The 24,351-nt window shown below is 46.1% G+C and overlaps 1 protein-coding gene across 4 annotated transcripts in view; it reads left to right on the top strand.

Moving 5' to 3' along the window:
• Nucleotides 1-4,865: 4,865 nt before the first annotated feature.
• The window catches only part of KLHL29 (kelch like family member 29), a 296,154-nt gene continuing 276,668 nt past the window's right edge, over nucleotides 4,866-24,351 (top strand). For all 4 annotated transcript variants that reach the window (XM_073215972.1, XM_073215992.1, XM_073215989.1 and 1 more), the window contains exon 1: nucleotides 4,866-5,422. The gene's annotated coding sequence lies outside the window, so the exon portion shown is untranslated. The remainder of the gene's footprint in view (nucleotides 5,423-24,351) is intronic.

Genomic DNA, 24,351 nt, shown 5'->3' with positions numbered 1-24,351 from the left:
TGAGTGACAGGACCCTCTAACATTCAAACAAAATGTTCCTTACAACCCATCATACCCATCACTGGATCTTCATTTTGCATGCTCTCATGGAGAAACACTGGCCCTTCTTAAATATTGAAAAAACAAAGTGAACAACTCAACATCCAATAAATCGAGTGACTGTGAAATCCATTCCTTCGATCGCTGTGTTTGAAGAATCGTGTTATCAATAGGAAGAATAGAATCTGCTCTCTTAAAACGCCCAAGCACTGTTTCCTGTCAGTCTGTCTGGGAGTCAGAACCACCCAGGAAAATCGTTAGTGGCTCTGTCTAATTAGCACTCCTGCCACCTGCAAAAAAAAAAAAAAAATGGTACTAAAAAAAGGTGCTGAATTCCTGCCATTGAGAATGCCAAAAAAAGACACCACCACTGGTTTTATTCTGAGTCTTAGAATCTAATAGTTCATTGATTTGGGCAGAGAAGGGAAATACACTTTCATTTTCACCCACAGGAAAGTGACTGTTAACAACAAGTTGTGTTGCAGAAATTGTCATACCATGATGACTCCCCCAGTTATCAGAAGGACAATCCTACCTTCTCTGCCCTTCTGGCCCCAGCTTTCACCTCTCACAGGTCTGGGCTCCCCTGCCTCCATGGAAACCTCAGATCCAGCCTGAGACCTGCTCCTCCTGACCAGCCCAGCTCTTGCAGATCATCCCCTGGGCCCCACAACACTTGGCATCCTCTCCCCACAACTGAGCACTAAGTTGTGTTTCTTGACAACAACCACTGTTACCTTCACCTCAGTTAAGAACAAGAACCAAGTATTGTTTTCAGTTGCCTCAACATCTTTTGGAAAATAGGCAGGGCAAAAGTGAGCAGAGCGTAAAACCACCTTATATCTTCCCTGTTATTCCTGAGAGCACCCAGCACAGAGCTGAGTATGCAGGAGGTCCTCAGCAAAAGGCTGAGTGAATGATTAGCAGGTGTCTTTGTGGTACATCACAGAGCGCAGTGGCCATGGTGAAAATTCGGCAGCTGTGACTTCTTACTTCCTGCTTTAATCAGCACCATGGGGTTGAAATGCTGGACACACAGTAGGGGCTAAATAGATTGTTATGTATTGATTCCCCACTAGAGGGACAGACTAATGCAGGATTTATTAATGCTTTTGATGCCAAATAGGGGTGGCTTTAGTGGTGCATAATGTTAGAAATATAAAACAGCAAACACAAAACCCCAACCAGCAGAGAGGCTGGCTCCTGCTCTGTTTACGTCCACTGTGCTTCTGGAAACAGATGTCCTCTCAGACCTGAGGGTTTCTGATGAGGCGTCCACTCTTCCAAGTGACCTGTGCACTCAGCAATCAAAGAGGTGCTTTTCCCTCTTCAGCATCAGTCCTCTGTATCCTCAGACTGATTTCCAGCTCTGGGTCCAGGGCTGGCTGCTGATAAAGGCAAAATCAGCATCCTCTGTGTCTCTCTGAGAGAAAAGCACTGGGCTAATGACAAAAGAAACTGCACTTGCATGTTGAGTGTGGTGAAAAGAGCAGAGGCTTTGGACCCAACAACCAGGCTCAAATTCCAGCTCTGCCCCTTCTGGGCTATGTGATTTCAGATTACCTACCCTCTCTGTGACTCAGTTTTGGGGACTGATAAGACTAATTCAGCATGTTGTTTTGATAACTAACAAGATGTCATGGGTATATACCTGGTACAGTACTTGGCATATAGTAGTGACTGAGTAAATAATTGTTTTGTTGTGGTTATTATAAATACAAATAAGGACAAAAGTCTATCTCAGCCACAGTGGGCACTGCCAGGCAGCCCTGATGGAGCTTCCTCTGGTGCCTTTCTAAGTGAGAGTAGTAACCTTCCCAGCACAAAACCCTCATCTAGCTGATTGCACAAATAATGGTCTATGCTCTGAGCAGGGAATGATTGTCATGGAGCATTCCAGTCTACGTCTCTGTGCATAGCAAATCGACACCTTTACAAACCATCTGCTTGGAGCGTACACATTAGTCCTGATCCCAGAGCCCAGCTCAGGGCACCTCTTCATGACAGAGACTGCTGATCCCTGATCCTGTGCCTAATGGAGAAATCCCTGACCAGGGCCAAAGAAGTTCCCTTGTGCAGCACCCCACAAGTTCCACTGACCAGGAAGAGAGACCCATGCCAGCCACAGAGCATATGCCATATACCACAGAGCAGGGCAGTGAAGAACCCAGAACAGATCCCAGACACCAGCAAAGTCTATGCAGAAAGAGAGAAGATCCCTTACACAAAACAAAGCAAATCCAGTATATGTCGCCAAGACCTGGGGGAAGTGGAGCAGCTGACACAAACAATAGTGCTGCAGATGAAAAGGAGTTTGTGTCTAGATCAGAGCACACCCTTCATAAGCAGCTGTATCCAAACCCAGCAGCTCCCAGCTAGGTGGAGCCCCACTGCAGAGGCAGATCTTGGCTTCAGACTCTGGAAATCCTTATTTGCATTCAGGCTCTCGGGATGAAAGAAGGGGGAGGCGAGGAGAGGGGAGACAAGCTCATGGCGATTCTAATTCACGCAGCTTTTCCCATTCTCCTGACGCTGGCACCCCTGGTGAGCTGCTACCCAGCTCCAACCTTGGAGGTGTCGCAGTGCTCCAGAGCTGGCACCCGTGACATCACTGAGGCCCAAGGAGGTCCTCCTCTGTGTGGCGGTGGATCTGGCACAGCTCCTCTTCTCTGACAATGCCAGCAGGGAAACTGGGAGAATCCTCACACCTGCCTTGAGATGTAGTTGAGGAAGGATTCCTGGAGCACATATTTCCTTCTTTCATTTGAAGAACATTCAAAAGTATCTGCAGGACAATATGAGTACCTCAAGTTGCTGAATCGTAACCTAGCGCAGTCCCTGCAAACCTTAGTCACATTTCCATAATGCTTGCAGCTGCTCCCAATGTAGCCAGGTGGATTCCCTCATGCTATTGATGGATCTATGCAGATCATTTCAGGAGACAGCTTTCTACAACATGAATGACCCTGCCTCCCCCTGTGCCTTTGTTCTTCCTTTCTTTGCCTTGAGTTGCGTGAGATGTTACTTGTGTATCTTTTAAATCCTAAGGAACATCTCTTTCTCGATTTTCCCAACTACATTACACTTCAATTTCTTTTCACACACCATTCTAAGAACTTAGCTTTCAAACCCCATCCATCATTCCCCTTCAGGTGTTGTTTGAGTTCCCTCCAGGAGCTCTCATACACACACCCCCATCCCTCCCCACACCACCCCCCGACACACACCCCTCCTCCAGACCCTGTCACCCTGTTTTAAGGACACACCACTTTTCTGGCTAATCCCATCATCAAGATTGTATTCCTCCCTGCAGGGCTTTGCTCTGTCCCCTCCCCTGCCCCAAGGCTTACACACATAAAATTTCATTCAGTTTTTTCGTTTTTCAGGAAATGCAGTTACTCTAACACCAGTGGGCCATTTCCCTGGTGTCCTCATTCCCTTTCACTGACAGTCCTCCTGCTACCCTCAGATTATTATTATTTATTATTTATCAGCCGCCACACTGTACTCTGTCTGCTTCCTACAAGATATTAAAGAAGGCACAATCCCGGCAGTGCGTTTACAGCCAAGGAGAGCGGAGGCCTGGATTCAGACATCACAGGAGTGAGCTGAGGAAGGGATCGACTGTCCAAGTCCATGGCGGCCCCAGCAGACGGGCGGGGCCTGGCAGAACGCGCCCCAGGACGGTTCCTCCCACTTGAGGGCAAAGAGCAAGTCGCGCCCTACCTTACCGCACCCCCTCCCCAATTTCCTCCCCAGGCCTCAGGCCTCAGCGCCACTGCTGGGCAGAGTGCAGAAGGGCAAGGGGGGTATTGAAGCCTGAAAGCCTTTAAGTTCAGTCTGGCGTGGGGGATGGGAGGAAAGGGTATATTTCTTTGGAAATTCAAAACCAGACGAGGGGGTGGAAGGGCAGGAGGGAGAGGCCAGGGAATAAAAACCAGATCCAGAGGGTTACCAAAGAAGGGAAGGCTGGTCCTGAACTGTGAGGTTCTGGCATCATGGAAAAGCTCTCACTGGGGGGCTGCCTCGGGCCTCCAGCCAAACCTCGCCAGTTAGGATTGAAGTTAGGGTCTAGGTAGATTGCTTGTGTACACAGAGAAGTGATGGGACTCAGAGAATCAGTGCAGACAGTATGAGAGAGACGGAGGGCGCGTGGTATCAGTGTGGACCGGGAAGGCTAGTGGAGACCCAAGTAAGGGTTGTCCAAACAGAGGGAGACTGTGTGAATTCAAGTGGATCAGTGTAAACGGCAAAGTCCGTGTACACTGAGTATCGGGTCTGGACCCACTAGAGATGATTGGCGGTCTGGATTTGCAGGGCTAGCCGTGGTTCTCTAGAGATGTGGACAATCCCGGCTCCTTCCCGTGGCTGGACTGTCCTAGAGAGAGGGCGGAAGCTGAAAGACGATTGGACCTCTCTTTCTCAAACTTTTCTGCCAGTTTCCTCAGGTGTCTCAAGCAGACGGGGTGCCCGCCTCGGTCCGGTCCCCAACCCCTCCGGCGGGGCCGGGAGGCCGGGGCCGAGCGGTCGGGCCACGCGCCGTGTCTGTACCGGGCGCGGCTGCCAAGCTAGGCGAGCCGGGAGCCATCGCAGGGGGGCGGAGGCGCAGACGGACCGATGGACACGCCTGCTAGCTCTCCACCCCGGCCGGCGCGCCGCTGCCGGGGATCCCTCGGGCCAGGGAGCAGCGCAGGGTGCCCGGCCGGGGGCGCCCCGCCTCCCGCGCCCTCCACCCCCGCCCACTCGGGCGCCCGTGATTGGCTCCGCCCGCCCCTGGCTGCGCGCCGAGGCCCGCCTCCCTCCCAGCTAAAGAAGACGGTACCCGGAGCGGAGCGAGCCAGAAGGGAGCATGGTCCCCGCGCCGCGGCCGCGCCAACCCCCGCGCCGCCGCCGCCGTCCCCGCCGCCGCGGACCCAGCTGCAGCTCCAGCCCCGGCCCCGGCTCCTCAGCGCCCGCGCGCAGCCCCGGTGGCCGCCGCGCCTGAGCGCAGCCCCAGCCCCGCGGCCGCCGCGGCTGCGGGAGAGGGCGGGGGCGATGCTGCCGGAGCCGCCGCCGCCGCCGCCGCCGCCGCCTCGGTGAGAGCCGCGCCGCGCCGCGCCGCGCGTAGCCGCACAGGCTGACAGGCAGAAGGACTGACTTCCCTCTCCCGGGCATCCTCCCTGGGCTGCCGGGAGGCGGCGGCGGAGGCGGGGAAGGAGAAGGAGAAGGCGGAGAGCAGGAACGTGCGGAGGTGGACCTGGATCCGTTTCTCCGGGCCAGGACCCTAGCGGCCCCCGCCACCGCTGCCCGCCGTCGCCGTCCGCTGTCCATCAGCCCTCCCGCGCCCACCCGCGAACCCCAGCTCTCTGCGCGCCGGGCCAGGGCCGGAGCCGCACGGCCGGAGGTAAGAGCCAGGCTGGGGCGCCAAGGATGCGGACTGGGGACCCAGGGTCCTGGCGGCTGCGTGGGGCCCGGCTGGGCTCGGGAGCGGCGCCCGAGAGCCCGGAACGCTGGGCTCGGCTCCCGTGGCGGCGGCGGCAGGAGCCTCCCGCGTCTGGACTCGCAAGACTGCAGAAGCCCTTGCGCCTGCGCTGCTCCAGGGGGGGAAACGGGGGTAAAAACTTCCTGCCCCCGGGTGTGCAGGCACCGGGGCTGCCTGGGACCAATGTCGCGGTGGTCGCGACGGCCGGAAGCGAGTGTGACCCCCGGCCAGGGCAGCCCCTGGCGGGGCCCGGCGGCGCGCGTCCCTCTCCAGGCCACCTCCCCGGAGCGGCCCAGGGCCCGGGCCGGGCTGGGGGCCAGGAGGAGGCAGGGCGAGCTGGAACACGGGGCGGCCGCGCGCCCTGCCCTTTGGGGAGGTGCGAGCGTCTGTGCGGCGAGAAGCTAGTTTGGGGTTTCTGCCCCCTCGCGTCCTCAGACCCCTCATTTGGGGCCCGGGTCTCTTCACCCAATCCCAAGTAACTTTCGAGGTAGATGAGAACCGTGAGGAGGGAACCCGCACAGACCTTGTTGTGACCCCCCTTCCCTTAACACCCTGTGGTAGCAGCGTGTTTGGGGGCGCGGAGAGGAGAGCGTACGCGGACAGTGAAGGGACGAAAACGTGGTGTCGGGTGGGGAGGGGCTGTTTATGTGTGGGATAGTGTGGACCCCGCGGTGCGGAGTGTGGACGCGCGCCCCGACCCCCGCGGGGGTGGCAGGGTGGCAGGGTGGCGGGGGCTCACGTCCGGGGCTCGGTGGCCTGGAGCTGCCGAGAGCGCGAGGCTTCTCGGCGGGTGCGAGCGCCGGCCAGGGGCCCGCACCGCGGAGTCGACCGCCGGCGTAGGTCCGAGGCGGCTCCGGGAGCAGGTCGGGTGTGCGCTGGCTGGGGCAGGCGGGGACGCGCTGCCTGCGTGCCTGCGGCCACCCGTCGCGGTGGTGGGCACGGGGGCAGAGCGCGAGTCTCGGGTCCCTGGGTAGTTCCTGGCCCTGGAACCGAATGGCGGACGCGGGTCCCTCCGCGGGCCCCTGGCATGCTGCTGGGTGAGGAGCCGCCGCCTTTGCCACCCCTGCCGCGCTGCAACGCTCTCCTCCCTGTCTACGGTGCTTGCGCCGCGGCACGCCCCGGGCGGATCGTGGACGCAGGTATTTATGAAGCATTAGGCAAGACCGGGGCTCTGGAGGGACGGCACCGTTGAGGACGCCTCGCTGCCGCTGCCCGCGAACTTCCACTTCGTCAGCTCAGGGACAGCCAGGCTGCGCTGCGGCAGGCTTCAGGCTCTCACCAGCCCAGCTACGCTTGGATTCGGACTCCTCTTGCAGTGACAGATCTATCGTGGTTACAGCTGTATTTACCCTAATTTCAGCCTCTTTAAAGTCGTCCGTCTAGTCACTACAGAGTTCCTTCCCTTGCCGTGCGGTCTTATCTCTAACTGAACCCTGGGAGGGCAGATTTAAGGAATTATTTCGAGTTAGTACGAATGACAGCAGGTTTATTTAGCCCCCCTCATTCCTGATGTTTTTGCAGATTATATTAGGGGTGCTTAGAGCTAACTTTTTCACTCATTCGGGGGTAAAGTAATGAACAATTTTATAGATTGTTCAGTCTGAAAACATTGGCACCTAAGGAGAAGGTGAATGCTTTAAAGCCTGGTTGGTATGCATGTATTTGAGTTGTCACATATTCTAGGTGTTTATACGGGTACAGAGCTGTGTGCCACTGATGAATATTGTCTCTGTCCCACACATTATTATCAGTACACTGGATTTATCATCCTGCAAGAAATCAAGGAATTACTAGCATATGTGCCCTTAAACTCTATATGGATTTAATGGCATTAAAGTTGATTTGTGAGCTGATGCATTTAACCAATTTTAATAACTTTTCTGCATAAGCACCTTATAAACCACATTTGTCTATGATTAAGGAAAACATTTTCTTCTGTTCATTCTCTCCATTTCTAGCACAGCTAACGGAAATTTATAGGTCTCCAACTTTCATTTGCAAGCAACAATCCAAATGAAATACCTAGAGTTGTAGTGAAATAAAATATCCTATGGTAGCTATGGTAACAAATAGATTAAGGATTATTGCTTGTTATCTGCATGTGATGGGGGGTTTAGGAAACTGGTGTTGTGTCTTTTTAATTATGTTTCTAATGAGTGGTGGTCCAACCTCATGTATTCAGTGTGAGAGATAAGCAAGACTGAGAATTCAGTTTTGTGAAAGGTTTATTGGAACAAAGACTAGTAGAGCCCAAGAGAATGACTTCTGTTAACTGCAGCTTCTCATATTCAGAAAGCAAACGGATAAAACCTTTTTTTTGCTTTCCAAGTAGATGAGAATTGAGTTAGTCCCTTTAAGATTAGAAAATGTATTTGGCTTATAAACTCTTACCAAAGAAACCTTTAAATTCAGATTCTGTTTTCTAGGAATAAACATATTAGAAGTGTGGATGCTGGTGTGTATTGAGTGTCACAGTTGTTATCAACACCTGTCAGTCTAAGTAAGGCATATCATTAGTCTATTCAAATCTTGCCTGTTTCAATATTCATGCATTTCCATGGTGATCCATTCCATTTTTGTTTACTTAGTCAACCTTATAAATCTTTGGCATCCATTTCAGTTGTGCCATCTTTTTTCCTTTCACTTATCAATTGATTTGACTGCAGATCATTCCCAGTTTAAAGTGTTTCCTTTTTCTTTTTCCCTACTAGTTCCCAAAAGTTCACACCAATATAAAGGGTTAAATTTTTTTAATAGACACAAATAACATATGATGCCAATTTAGTTGTTAGTATCTCATTTGATATGCATGTGTGCATGGGTATTTTTTCTTTCTTTCTTTCAGCAGGCTATGGAAAAGCTTTCCCGCTTTATGGCCCAGAGATGCCAGTCCAATCCAGCAGAATTGACTAAAGGTTTCCCTTGCTTTTTCTTTCCTTCCTTCCTTCCTCCGCCCCCACCCCCCCACCCCTACACTGTTAGGGTTCAAGGATTCTTTATTCACCTCTATCTGGCTCAAACAGACTTTGGGAGTTTGTGTATCAGAATGGGCCTATCCTTCTAAGATCTTTTTTGTTCTATTAGTAGCCAAAGACAGAAGGTTCTGAAGCATTGGAGAATTTTCCAAACACAATATACATATAATCACAACATATAGTATTCCTAGGATCACTGTAACCTTGTAAGTTCTCCGAAAAGGCAGTTTTGCTTAAATGCAAGCAATGATTTTGCTCATCTGCTTTCAACTCTGCTTTCTAATGATTCAGTCCCATGCTAATCACACTCTGTATATTTCAGAAATATCAAGGCAAGCTTTAGCACACTGCTGACTTATTAGGACCAGGCAAAGTAATTGGAACACTTAAGTTCGAAGTCAGATGTAGAAATGGAATAATAACCAACCTTGTGATTCTGTAATTGGTCAACTAAATGCCTGGTTGGGGGAAGGGAGTGGAAGAAACACCACGCATAGGAGTTCCAGCTACTGGTTGTGATGGATGAGGATAAAGCAAGTCAGAAACCATGCAGGAAAACAAGAAATCTCTTTGCAGGCAGATCACATGTAGACTCAAATGTTTAGAAACAGAATATTTGTAGTTCGTGCAGAAGATGGCCATTTGTTATTACTCAGGAAATTGGGGGTCATCTCTTAATATGCTTAAAAAAACTGGGTAACATCCCTAGAAGGTACTTTCACTTGAAGGACATTTCACCATAGAAATGGTCTTAATAATTGTGGTTAAGAAGGAAAAGGGAATCAGAATTCTTTACTGGCTCGTTAGATCAAAAGTGCTGAGCGGAGGACCACTCTGAAAGCATACTCTGCGGTTCTTCTAGTACAGCCACTTGTTTACTTTCCCAGAGCCCTAGGTCAGAAAGGCATTCTCTGCCTTCTTCAAGGAAATCACTTGAAAACAGGGAAATTGGAGCTGCAGACTAAGATGAGGCAAGTTGATCATCAGCAACACAGCTCTTCATGAAATGAACTTTATTTTCTTGGGGCATTTCCATCTTTAGAGGGGGAGGAGGAACATTTCTCATTTCCCATGAAAGAGGATATCTGCATGAAATACAAATATTTCATAGCCTCTTGACTGCAGCAGCAGGTGATGATTCACAAGCTAGAACAGGAACAGTAGCACATTATTATGGCCGAGGATCAGGTTTGGGCCAAGAGGTCAAGTCCCCAAACACTTAAGGGCTCCATTGACTAGGTGTCAACTTTTATAATCATTGTATAGTTTTGAACTTTTTAAACCATTGGCTCTTTTAAGAATATATATATATATATGACATGTAATACAAATATATATAAAGTATATTTAGAATATATACACATATACAGGCCGCTACTTTTTCATTTTTTTTATTGTAGTTAAAAAACATATAATATGAAATATACCATCTTTACTATTTTTAAGTGTACATTGCAGGAGTGTTAATATTCACATTGTTGTGCAGTAGATATCTAGAGACTTTTCACCATGTAAAACTGAAATTCCATCCCCATTAAACATCAACTGCCCATTTCCCCCTGCCCAAGACTCTGAAAACCACCATTCTACCAGGTCTATGAATTTGCCTACTTTAGACCGCTCATATATGGAATACTACAGTACGTGTTTATGAACACGGATACTCAAATATCTCTTCAAGATCCTGCTTTCAGTTCTTTTGGGTACATACCCAGAAGAGAGATTGCTATATTCTACCACTTTTTACATTAAAATGTACATCAATCTTCTGTTTAAGAGACTTGGTAAAAATGCAGTCAACAGAATACAGTCAGATAAAGACTGCAGTGCATGTGCCTGGCACTTGTTCTTCCTTTTCTATGTGAACATTTCCTCACAAGTCTCTCCAATCTCTCTGTTTTGCTTTTAGGGCTGGCCTGAGTTGCAGTGATATTACAGAGTGGGTAGAGGCCTGGGCGTATTGTCAAAGTTGAAGTCCAGTGCCTAGTGCCTTCTAGCTGTGTGACCTTGGAAAAAACCTCAATCTCAGTAACCCTCAGTTTTCTTTTATGAAAGTAGAGAAAACAATGGCCAAGATAACCCCAGTAAAACCTGCATTTCAGTGTCTGGTCTAGAAAAGTGTTTTGGAAAGGAGAGCTTAGAGGAAATACTAGTGATAGAAGAGGCAGCAGCAATCCCCAGAAATCTCAGGAACTGTAGATACCTATCCTGTTAAATTTGATCATAAATGTTTTCTTGGTACACCAGTATGTACATATGTATATTGTGTGAGTCTCATTATCAGTACTTACTCTGAAAGCCTAAGAGATTTGCATCACAATTACAATAGTTAAATATATCCTTGAGTAGATTTGGTATTTGAACTTTTAATTCCATTTTTAGTATCATAATTTTAGAGTCGATGTGGATTTTAGAGGTCAGCTAATCTACCTATTATTCAATCATCAAACCTGAATCAAGCCCCAATAATATAATAATAATAGCTTCCAATTATGGCTGCCCACTATATTTTACTACTTTACATATATTATCTCTAATCCTCATATCAACACTGCAAAGGTGGGATTATCCACGTTTGACAAATGAAGATGAGGCTCAGAAAGGTAATCAACTGGCCCACAGCCACAAATCTAGCCACATTGTACAGCCTGGGTGGAACCCAAATCTGTCAGCTACCAGTCTGTCTGTCTTGTGTGTGTGTGTGTGTGTGTGTGTGTTTCTGATACTCCAGATCAATGCACATCTACCACTTTACACGGCCTGTTATGTGCCTGGTACTGCATTGTCTGTGCTAATTGACATTTTAAAGAAAATAAGTCTATTAGAGGGAATGTGAGCTTAAATAAGAATATTGCCCAGGTCTGACCAACATTCTGTACTTTTGGATTTGCCCACCTGCTTCCATCTACTCTGATTCCTGGAAGGCAAATGAGAAAAACTTGTCGATGCTTGAATGGCATCTGTTTTCATAGTGAGCTAGTATAATAAATTAGCAAATGGAATAGTAGAAACAATGTATAATAAAGGATTAAGGATACATCCAGAACCACTAAAGACTGATCTGGGCCTGTTCACTTTTGAATCCCAGTGCCCAGCATAGAGCCTGGCACTAAACTATAGCAAAAATGTTTGTCTAGATAAATTGATGCCTAGAGAAAGCATCAGGTAATACACATCAAATCCGACTTTTTGGATTTTCTTTTCACTGAGTGGCAGCATAGTTCTATCTTCACGGTTTTTCATTGTGTGGAATTTTAGATGCTATATTTGGGCATATATCTATTAAATATGCTTGTTGATGAATTCTAACTAATCTAAATGGAATCTTCTAGAATTTATGACTTGAGACTTTGAAGACTAATTTTCTTGGAGCGTCTTCATTCCAGTGATAACTTGAATCTATTTGGCATTTTTGAGAGTCAACACAAAGTCCATCCTTCATACTACACTTACTTACAAGGTGTTGTCTCCACAGATTTTTTAATTTGTGGCATTTCATAAAAGCATTATTTTAAGGAAAAATAAAACACCTAGGAATTCCTATTTTTATTCCTTAGATTTGTTTGAGGAGATGGGTAGAGATATGAACAGGGCCTGGGACAGACCCCACAAAGGTGCATTTGCTCCCTGTTTTAACTCTTGCAGCCCTTGTTCCCTAAGTACTGGCTTCGCCAGCTTGAGATTCACTGTGAGAAAGGCATGCTTTCACTGCTATGAAACACTCCTGTGATCAAACCTGTAGCTAAGCCATCACAGGAGATGCTGGTTATGGGGTGGACTGCCAAGGACCCCAGGCTTGGCACAGGCCACAGCTGTGTGCCTGCCTATACAGCTTTACCACCTCCCTGTCCTTACTCCTGGGCATTTTTAAGAAAATAATTCTATTAGAGGGAATGTGAGCTTAAATAAGAATTTACCCAGGTCTGACCAACATTCTGTACTTTTGGATTTGCTCACCTGCTTCCATTCCTGGAAGGCTAATGAGAAAAACTTGTCGATGCTTGAATGGCATCTGTTTTCATACTGAACCATTATAATAAATTAATTGAATAGCAAAGGTAAAAATCAGGAATGAGGCTTTCTTTTTCTTCAGGTGTCCCCTCAAAGCTCCTAGAAGCAGGGTCATGGTGGGGACAGTGAGCAGAGCAGACAAGACCATATCTCTATCTTATAAAAAGCAAAAGCTGGTCAAGCTTAGGACAAGTGGGAGACCTTCCAGTTGCCAGATAATCCTTATTTTCCTTTTGGACATTTAGCAACATTAAGCAGTAGTGGGGAATGGTGAACCATAGATTAAATGAATAACTTATCTTTCTCTGTTACCTACTCTCTTCAATTTCCAGCTTTAAGCATTTGCTTTTGGATCAAAACCACAGTTGAATTCAGCCTCCCAAGGAACTTTAATGATATATATTCAGCTCCTGGACTCCTAAATGAGCCTAGACACAATAACTGTTTACTGCACAGGCACAATGGAGAGAACAGTTCCTTTCACTGGCAGCTCATTTGTTGCTCACTCTGTAACGTGGGTGGCATTATGCCCATTTTGCCGATGAGTTCTAGAAAGACAAAACATTTACCCAAAGTCAGATCAACAAACATGGGTGCTGGATGAGCTGAAGGGATGACCAAGCCTGGCCTCCAGACAACTGCCAACTGATGAAGGAGAGAGCCAAGAGCCCTTCTCCTGTGGAATATAGATGGCTTGTTAAAATAATAATCCCACATTTAGCCACATTGCTCACTGATTACCATGGTCCACATAATAAAATGAGGTCCATATAATTTATTGTCTGTTATTTCTTGTTTTTTTTATTAAAGTATTGTTGATATACAGTCTTATGATGGCTTCACATACACAAAACAGTGGTTCAGCACTCACCCATATTATCAAGACCTCACCTGCTCCGTTGCAGACAGTATCAGTGCAATAAGATGTTATAGAGTCATTAATTGTATTCTCCATGCTGTACCTCCATCCCAGTGACCTACCTATGTTGTGATTGAGAATTATACTGCCCCTTAATCCCCCTCTCCCTCTCCACTCACCCTCCCCAACACTTACCCTTCAGTAACTACTAGTCCCTTCTCAGAGTCTATGAGTCTCCTGCTTTTTTTGTTCCTTTTATTTCACTTTGTTGAGGTCCATCTAATTTTATTTTAAGCCTTGAAATAAAGAAACAAGAGACTCACGAGTATGATTTCAGATGCCTTCACACTTAAACTTAATGCCATCATCATTTGAAAACTGAACAAAACTTCAAATCTGAGTTTATCACAAAGGCTTAGGTCTAACGGCCCACTTTTCTTTATGGTCAGAAGGCTTCTCAAGGTGCACTGGCTTGAATGAATGAGAACTGAATATCTGAGGATCAAATGAGTTCCTGTTTACAAAGTAACTACAACCGTATTAGGCCTCTGTGTACATGGGTGTACATGGGTGGGCTGAGTTCTCCTCCAAATCCCATAAACAAGCTGTTGTTTCTGGATTCATCTTGGGAACCATGGTCTCCCTGAGAGCAAGGACTGTCTTAGTCGTTCTTGGCCTTGGACCTGGCACTTGTTGGGTACTCATTGTTGGGACACTATGAGACAGGGCCTGGACCAGGAGCATTCCCAGTCTGACTTGGAGGCCCATGGCTGGCTCCTCATGAAGCATGCCAAGATCCGGGGGAATAGATCAGTGAGTGGTCCAATTGAGGAATGTCCTGAAAGCTTCCTAGACCAGAAGGGGGAGAACCTGACAGTGAATGCTGCTACGGGATCCATCCAGCCCCACCTGACCACCTAGGTCGGATGCTGCCGCCGCTGACCAGGCTCTTCAAGCCCGTGGAGAGGAGTCAAATGGTGCTCCTCCTGGCCTGGTCCTCGGACTGGTGCCAGGCCAACGGTTACCAGGCTGTTACAAGATAAATTGGGAGTAAGCATTTAGCAACTTCTATTGCATTTGACATTGCCTTGACAGCAGTGATCAATGTGAGCATGATCTGTGGGTCACTCTCATCAAACAAGGCATAGACCAGTTTGGGCCATATCAAACTCCCATGAGCTGCTGAGAGAGTGGCATATGATGTGGGCTATAGTCTAGCTATGCATGGTAGAACCACATTTCAGTTCTTAATCGATTGAAGATACAAACAAACCCTGAACACCTGGCCCTTCACCACAGATAGGGGTGGAGTGCAGCATGGAAACCTATACTTGGTTATCTTACCAAAGCCTGTGTAGTGATTTTCTGAAGCTCCAGTCTAGAATCCCTCATCAGTGACTTTACCACTTTGGGGGACAACAAATGGATGAAATTTTGGCCAATCCAGCAGTACTCACTTTAGTGGGGGCAGCTGCCGGGTCCGTCTTGTCCAGAACATGATTGCCATAATGGGTTGGCTGCATTGAGGGGTGCCTGCTCTGCATCCCAGTCCATCTCACTAATGCTAAGTGAGAGCTTCAGGTTCTTAGGTCAGAAACCTCAGACCCACATTCATCTTGAGGCCATTTTGTTGCTATTCTGCCCTGTTTTGACCTCTTGAGATGCAGGAAGGTTATTTTGTCATTAAATTAGCTTACCTGTTTCGGGTATCTTCTTTTGCCATTGAATTAGCTTATTTGGTTAATGTGAAGAAATGTAATCTGACCATGCTCTGATTCTGGCTTTCTAAACCAAAAGCAAGAGCCAGCAAATTTTGGAAGTGTAAGTACGGCATTTGGAAGCCAGGTTGGTAAGACTTGCAGGCTGCGTACAGCGTGTGGGTCTGGCTGATCTTGATAGTGAAGAACCTGCTATAAATGGAGTACTGTAATCTATTTGGTTCATGCTGTTCCAACCAGCTTTAATCATCAAAACTTGAATAATATTCAAACTGTGAAAGGAACATATTTCTTGCTGAAGTCGAGGTGTGCCAAGTAGAAGCGCCAAAGCTTCTCAATCTACTGATCTGTGGCAACATGTTGCAAAAAAAGGAGCACCTGGATTGCTTCATGCAACCTGGGAAACTGCCTTTCTCCACGATCACATGGCCTCCTTCTCTCCCAGAGGAGAAAAATTATTTTTATGGAAGTCACTTTTCCCCTCTCTGTGAAGCCTCTGCCTCTCTTGTAACCAGAAGGACATTTTCTCCCTGGCCCCAGTATCTGACAGGACCAGCCCCAGGACCTCTGCTGGAGAAGTCCAGCAGTGCAGAGTCCCACAGGGCTCTCTGGAGTGAGGGGATGTGGGTTGTGCGACTGGAAGGCTCCCCTGGCTGGGACATGAGGGAAAGGTCACGGTCAGCCATGGAAACCCGAGTGGGAGGCAGCTCAGGGCACTGCCTTCCTGGGGTAAAGGTGAATAGGTCACCATCCGTGGTAAGGCTCTAGCTCTGGGCTCATAGAGGACAGCCCCTGCCTCACCCCATGCTCTGTCCCTCATATTTCCAAGTGAGAAGGGCATTCCAGAGCCACCACCCTGCTCAGGTTCCCATGTAGGAATTTAAAGCATCTCTCCTAGATTCTGCAGAAACCACAAAAAGCCATCTTTGTTGGTGAGGTCTCCTGGGGGAGAGAATGGGGTGGGCAGGCACTCGCTGAACTGTGAAGTCACAATTCAGGAACTATAACTGCCAGATGTTTTTATTCCAGGTATGCATCCCAGGATGTCGTGTCTTCAGAAATGTTTTTCTTTTAATTTCTGGAATAAATACCTGGACCAGGTATTGTCTCCTTGGTTATAGGGAAAGGAAGAAGCAATTGCCTGTGCTCCATGTGACCAGTGGTCCACTGGGGGTGGGGATGGGTGTAAGGGTCACAAGATTGACACCTAAGGACTAAGTGTGTGAGCTTAAAGGGGGTGAGACTGAGTTCTCAGTCCTGTGCAAAGTTACAATTAAAACTTACCTTCAACTCAACAACAAATGCACAAACAGCTGCCTTAAAAAAATGGGCAAAGGACTTGAATAGACATTTATCCAAAGAAGAGATGCTAATAGCCAGTAAGCACTGAAAAGGTGCTCAATATCACTGATCATTAGGAAAATGCAAATCAAATAAACCATAATGCAATACCACTTCACAGCCATTAGGATAACTGTTACAAAAAAACAAACACACAGAATATAACAAGTGTTGGTGAGGATATGGAGAAATTAGAACTCTTACATGCTGCTTGTGGGAATGTGAAATGGTTCTCCACTATGGAAAACAGTATGGCAGTTCCTCAAAAAATGAAACATACATTACTGTATGACCCAGCAATTCTAATTCTGGGTATAAACCCAAAAGAAGTGAAAGCAAGGACTCAAATAGACATTTATCTAGCCATGTGCATAGTAGCATTATTCACACTAGCAAAAAGGTAGAAGCAACCCAAGTACTTGTCAGTGGAAAAGTAGATATATAATATGTGGTTTACACATACAATGGAAGGAATACCATTCAGCTTTAAAAAGGAAGGAAATTCTGCTAACTGCTACGTGGATTAACTTTGAGGACATTATGTAATGTGAAAAAAGCCAGCCAGAAAGACACAAATATTATATGATTCCACAAAAATAAGGTACCTAAAGGAGTCAAATTCATAGAGACAGAAGGTCAAGGGCAATTGCCAGGGCCTGGAGGAAGAGGGAAATGGGGAGTTATTGTTTAATGGGTATAGAGTTTTAATTTGGGAAGATGAAAAAGTTCTGGAGACGTGGAAAGTGGTGATGGTTGCACAACAATATGAATGTACTTAATGCTGCTGAACTGTACACTTAATGTGGCTAAAATGGTGAATTTTATGTTACGCACTTTTACCATGACAAAAAAAACAGACACCTAAACCTATTCCAAACAGTTATCCTAATAAATTCTTCAGACAATTTGCTTAAAGAAGAAAAGGCATTTACTTTAACAGTTGAACAACTCTTACCGAGCACATGCTGTGTACCTAGTCCTGTGCTGCGCATAGTATTTATTTCTTAATTTTATTTGAGGTATAACAGTTGAGGCAATACAATAAATCCACAGATCTTAAGTGTTTAGTTCAGTGAGTTCTGATAATTGTATATACCTGTGTGGCCACCATCTAAAATAAGATACGAAACATTTCCATCACCCTAAAAGGGTCCTTTGCGCTCTTCACCAAGCAATCCCTTCCTCTCCCCAACCACTTTCTGGTGTCAGTCCCCGTAGATGGGTTTTGCCTGCTGTTGACTTTCATATAAACAGAATTTGCAACCTGCCCTCCTTTGTGCCCTTTTTTTTCACTCAGCATACCTTGTGTGCCATCTATCTGTGTTCCCACATGTCCCAGTACCTCCTTCCTTATTGCTACATAGTATTCTGTGGCACATGCCACAGTTTGTGTGCCCATTCTTCTGTGGGTGGACACTGGAGGGCACTGTGTTTGGAAATGGCCAGCAGCGGGTGAGGATGTTGGCTAACCAGCTGGGAATATCCCCCACAGATTGGGATTGTCATACAAGTTCTCCATGATGGGGTTTTCCTACTTGACCCGCAGCATACTCAGAGATGAATGGACTCCAGGTAATGGCACTTAGTGATTTACACTGAAAATAACATCTGGTGGACCACACCCATGTGTTGCTACTAAACAGATTTCTACCCTGAAGGTGCCTCAAGTCACCCAGAAAAGCTAAATCTCTCTCAGGAGGCTGTGTGGTGACTATACACTAGGACAGGAGGTTGGTAGATGGTCTTGAAGGTTAGTGGCCCTGAAGGGTGACTGCACCATCCCCAGCTCAGGCGGCCACCTGCAGAACTGATCAGATGCCTGCGGGGCAGGGCATGGGATGGGAGGGGCAGAGCACCCTCTCCTTAGGGTAGGGCCAGGGTGGCCAGTCCCTAACCTGGCCCCTGGTGTGGCGCCTCAGCACCGGTTGGCTTGTTCGTTCTGTAGCCTTGTGAATGCCTTAGTCTGAGCCTGAGGCACACATGCTCTTCTTCTTGCGGTGACTGGCTTCTCTGCTGTGCCCTTTCTCCACTGAGTCTGGTGACTCCGAGGTCATTGCCCCCCATTTCCACATTTCTGGGCAGGGTCTCATCTCAGGGCACATAAGCCTCACTGTGCCTCCCTGTTGTACTGCCAGTAACTGGCCCGCAAGAGGTCGGGGGTGGGAGGGGAATTCCTGCCTTCCAGGAACTCAGACACAATTCATCTGTGTGAAAGCTGAATTCAGTCATTTCCCTGCTTCCATATTTCTGGGCAGTTGACTTATCACCTCATGTGGCTGATACGCACGGAGACTGTATGAGTGACGAGTGACTGTTATCCTGTGGCAGAGAGCTGTGGAGGCACAGGGTGCTGCTCAGGGTGGGCTGCAGGGAGAATTGGGAGGGCCTCCGAGGGCATATGCATTTATGGTGGTCTCCCTCCCTCCATTCAGGAGCCTTACTCTGCAAACCCCCAACCCTGGCCCAGGTCCACCAGCTCAAAGGCTCCACGCAGCTAACAGATCCACTCTCCCCGGGAGAGGTGAGCTGAGGTTTGCACGGTGATTTGTAGAGGGTGCACTGCTCTGAGCTCACCTCAGGGAAATGTTGGCGATACAGCAGCGTGTGCGTGAGCCCCATGCTGGTCTTGGGATGGGGGAATGGAGAGTGGAGTCCATCTCAGCCAGTGGGGACCTGAGTGTCGTGCCTGCCCTTCTGTGAGCACAGGGGACCTGGGACAGAAGGGAGGTTCTGCTCTTGAAGAGAGCTACCTTTCCCAAATGGTGGAGGAATAGGAAGGGTGCATTGCTGACAGAGGGACTGTCAGCTGGTTCCCAGGAGCCCTCTCTGGCCAGGCCAAGGCCGCTCTCGGTTCCCTCTGCCCCTTCCCTCTCTGGAAGGCTTGCCTATCTCTGCCCTGTTCAGATGCTCCCTGTGCTTCGTGGCTTCCCCCACAGGAGCCCCCTCCCTGTGGGGATTACCTCACCCAGGTTCTTGATGTAACTGCCTCATAGGAGTCTCAGCTGACCACGTGCTCCAGGGAGACATGATCAGCTCAGCTTTTGTTTATATTCCGTTGCTGATTTTCCTCTAAGGTCCTAGGCCAGTGCTGGACATATTTCACAGTTTGAATAAGCGAGGCCCAGAGAAGGGGAATTCCACTAGCCAGTCAAGGGGCAGACCTGGGACTGGAATCCCAAATCTTAGACCCTGCAAAGAACATCATGAACAATGCCAGAGGGGCAGGCGCGCCGGGTCTGGATGAGGGTCTCCTGTGAATCTGGTGCTGTGTCAAGCTGTCCTGGGTGGGAAGGTATAAACCTGTGGGATTTTCTGTCTTTGTGTTGGTCACCGTTACAGGGAAGTAGGGATGATTTCCTAAAATGTGTGGCTTGAAGAGGGATCCCTTTACCAGGTTGTGAAATGACCGTGTGTCCAAATCTGAGCCACAAAAGTGACCTTTGCTCAATTTTTCCTGTACATCAGACGCAAATCTTTTCAGGATACTGAACTGTGTATTCAGCTTTAGTCCTTGGGGTCTTTGGTGAAAGCCCAGCCTGTGTTTGGCTTCCGTGCTGCCCATACTCCCCACCCACCATCTTCTCTCTCCCCCAACCCAGGTTTATGTCTCCTCCCAGCCCAGTTATGAACCACACAGGCTGGTTTGTCTTGGGGAAACCTATCCTTGGAGTATGTCTGAGCACTGGGGTGGGGCTGGCAAAGTGGTGGTGTGAATACTGTGCCTTGTCTTTCTTCTGGTCAGGAAACCATATGGAAAAATAGAAAACACTCCTTTGGGGATTGAGAACAAAGTTTCTTAAGTGACTTTTTATGAGTTTGATTATTTGAGAGAATAGTTTTTCATTAATAGGGAAAGTTGGTTAATTAAAAGAAATCAGGTACATGTTATATATATATTGTGATGTCAAGTATGTAAAAACAAAAAGAAAATAGGAAAAAAGGCTGAAAATATGCCATAATGTTAACAGTAGTCATTTTTCTACTTTAAAATTCTCCTTATTTTTTAAGTAATCAGCATTTTTTTTATAATGGGAAAAATAAAAACAAGGGAAAGAAATTGAACTATACTCATAAGGTTAATTTTTGCTGCTCACCACTCCCATAGTGAGCAATATGTGTTTTGTGTACATGCCCGCACCAGTATGGAGGAAAGTAGAAAAAGAACAGGCCATAATGTGGAATAAATGTTAAAACAACCAGTTTTTAATAGGAAAGAAAATCATAAAATCATAAATCATAAAATAAAATCATTTTATATAATTCCATAAAATGTCCCTTAGAGTGAATCTCAGACTCACCTTCAATGAACAATTCTCTCAGGGTTCTTCTCCATCCAGGGGCTCCTGCAGGATCCTAGATTTGGGGGCTTTCTTAAAGGTAGCTAAAACAGGATTCAGACCTTAAAAGCCTGCCTTGTTGAATGCAGTGCCAGCCTTCTCAAATAACTGTGCCCCCAAGTGGTCACTTGTACCTGTAAATTACATCCAGCAAAAAGGTTTCAATTAACTGGGTCCTGGACCCCAGGCTTTGCAGTTTAATGATGATGACGACGACACAGAACAAAAAGCAGTGAGGAAGGAAGGAAGGAACACACACACTGCCCAAACTGTGTGTGTGTGCATGTGTGTGTGTTTGGAAAGAAAACGATGCAGAAGAATTTTCTGAATATTTATGCCCCTCCAGAAGGTGTGTGTGTGTGTGTGTGTGTGTTTCCATTTGCAGAAGGACCTGACCAGAAGGGGGGTGAGGGTGGCTGTGAGCAGAGCCCTCCCAAGAATTCCAGAGGCTTCGCTCCTTTCCAGAGCACTGCTCCATGCAATGGACGGCCTGCTTCTCTGCGGCAGTAGTTCCATGATAGTCTCGTTGGCAGTCTGCCAGAGGCTGTAAGTGTATAGAGAATTGTGTTTTAATAGAAGGCTTTACCTCTGATACAGATTTAAAATGAAGAAGAAACTTTCTGTTCCTCAGCCAGAAAGAAATGCATTTTGCTTCTTGTGAAATGCTGGTGATTACAAGCTCATCTTACATAATTTTATTATTTTCAATTGCTGCCTGTCAATCTCAGGTGATGGTTTCCTGGGAGCAGAAAGGAGGCAGATTCTGGGTGATGATAAAAAACTAAGTCACCTAGTCATTATTAGCAAATCTTCCAGAAGTTTAGAAAAGAGAATAATTATCTTTGTGATGTTGCTGTTTAAGATATTCAGAACTTGCATAGCTGCATAGACATTCAGAACTGCATAGACATGCAGAAATGAATTGAGTACTGTTTAATGAGCTTAGAAAATGTATTTCCACTTTAACAAAGGGTTGATGTTTGAGGTTTTTTGGGTTTTTTTTAATCTTTAAATCTAGTGAAGGAATTCTCTTGAAATAACTACATTCTTAGAAATCTTTGACATTATCGAGGTGGTCCACTGTCACACCCACAAGAGGGCATTTTCTCATCAACTACTGGAAAAACGGAGTTTCCTAAAGAAACACTCAAGAGGCCTGGGGGAAGGAGAGTGTTAATCAGAATCGGAGGTGGAGAGCCGCTTGCAATTGAGTTGTATGTTCGTTTCCACTTAATATGTCCTGCTGATGTGTGAGCCAATGCTACTGGCCAGGAATCCTACTCACTGTGTTTACTCATTCTGTTTTTAATGTCTTATTCCCAGAATGACTGGGGACCAAAGAAAACCTTTATGAGAGCTTCCTCCAGACACAACATACCACATGCTAGTATGTAGCTAGGATTAGTTCCCAGAACTGGTATTATCCATCAGTGACTTAAGCACCAAATTTGATTTTTCTACTGTTTTGTGACTCTGGCCAAAGTCTCCTGGTACAATGAGCCCTCCCCCTTCTCCAGCTTCAAGGTCCCTCTTTTATTTATTTAACAAATATTTATTAAGCACCTACTGTGTGTGAACAATAAGCCAGGCTAAGTAAAACCCTGTTCTCTTGGAATGTACATTCTTGATAGGGAGACTTATCATGAAAAAAGGAAACAAATAAATACTGGAGTATAATCTAGATAATTGTAAATGTTATGAGGAAAAGTAACTGGGAAGAGGAAAGAGGTAGCTATTTGGATTGGGTAGTTAGGAATATTTCCCTGAAGAGTAAAGAATAATATTCTAGTTTTGTTCAATCAGTAGCAGTACAATTTGGCTTACAAATGTAATAAATCCTTTGAACTGCCTTTTTTCTTCAAAAAAGTTCTTTGCAATCTTTACTATTTTATAGCCAAGAAATAATAAAAATGAAGGAAGCAATATGGAGTTACCAGTTATTAGTTTGTTAAATAACATTTTCAAAATTACCACCTACTCTTTACCCCATCTTTTCAATAAACAATTAATGTTTTAATACCAAAGAGTAGAATGGATGTAATCCCAGAATTTAGGAGAGTTGGATACACTAAGTGTTTTGGAAAATTTTGGGAAACATACTCTTGAGTTTTCTCGTTTTCCAGGGACTGTGAGGACTTCATCACAGACTGGTCCTGCTCATAGCAATCATCCACCCTTCTCTCAGCCACAAGGGCCAAGCCACAGAAGGTCCAGGAATGGTACTCTGTTCCACATGCCTGCCCAGCTCACAGCCACACACGCAAGACACAAGAGCAGAAGGTGGCACTCTCCCAACCCTAGTGGTGCTGGGATATTGGTGGGGAGTCTGGCCCAAGAGCTGTGGTGCCCTTAGAGACCCATGTGATTGTTTCTGAAGCCAGGGTCAAAACTCTACTTGGAACACATATTTTGGAAGGTCAGAGCAATATGGGCTGGGCAAATCACTGAAGACTTAATGGGGGAAAGAAGCCTTCCACTTGGCCTTGAAGGATAAATACCTGTAAGGAAAAGGGTAATGGGATTAGAATGAGTGGTATGTTTATTTTTTTAAGTTAATGTGGACTATCTTTTGGTCAAAAAAGCAACACCCATTGTGTAATATTTTCATGTATAATGAATTAAGAATCTCTAAAGAGGTATTGCCTAGAGATGGCTGTTGTTAATATTTTATCATATTTTCTTCTCGTCTTTTTGTTTTGCATTTTTACAATAGTTGGGGCCTTATTGCATATGAAATTTTGCATCTTGCTTTTTTAATTCAGAACATTTCCCCATGTTACTTTAAATTTTCTATGCTTGTGTAGAATTCCATCATGCCTGCAAACTGGTTTACTCAGCTATTCCCACCAGGTGTACTTTTTTCTACTGTTAACACCCTCGTGGGTGTTCTTATGTATTATTTTGGTTCATAATTTTGGTCAGGCAGATCTGACGGGGCCCACCTCTGAGGGTAACAGCGGGCTCATCCCATTATCCCCCCGGGCCTCTGTCTTCCACATTAACGTGGAGTTAATGGTACCAGCCCCACAGGGTGGTTATGAGAGTTACCAGAAAGAATGTTTCGGATAGAGTTCTAGAAATAGAATTAGCAAGGTCTGAGCTTTTAAAAATTATATAACTTTCCAGTTTTAAGAGTAATGTGTTCTTTATGGAAAATTTTAACAAAAAGAAAAACCATGCCTAATTCATCACTGAGAGAAAAATAATTAACGTTTTGGAATCTATTATTTGTCATTTTTAGCAGAATTGATATCATACCATATATATATATATATATATACATATAGTATCTGCTACTTTTTTATCTTTTAACCTTATATTGATTTTCCCTTTCATTATGTATTCATAAACAGCTTAAAAGACTCTAATTCATTATATTCTATTGTATTAATGTGCCATATTTTATTTAACTAACTTCCTTTTGTTAGATATTTAGATAATTTGGTTTTTGTTATTTTAAATAACATTGCAGTCAGATGTTGTTGAAACATAAGTATCTGCAGACATTTTGGATTATTTCCTTAGGATTAATTCCTGAAACTGATGTTACCAAATCAGAATAGGGACATACTGAAGACATTGATCTGTATCACATTACCCCCAAAGCCTG

Source organism: Manis javanica, chromosome 1 (genome assembly GCF_040802235.1).
Source record: "Manis javanica isolate MJ-LG chromosome 1, MJ_LKY, whole genome shotgun sequence".
Taxonomy (NCBI): domain Eukaryota; kingdom Metazoa; phylum Chordata; class Mammalia; order Pholidota; family Manidae; genus Manis; species Manis javanica.
This window is presented reverse-complemented; position numbering and strand designations above follow the sequence as displayed.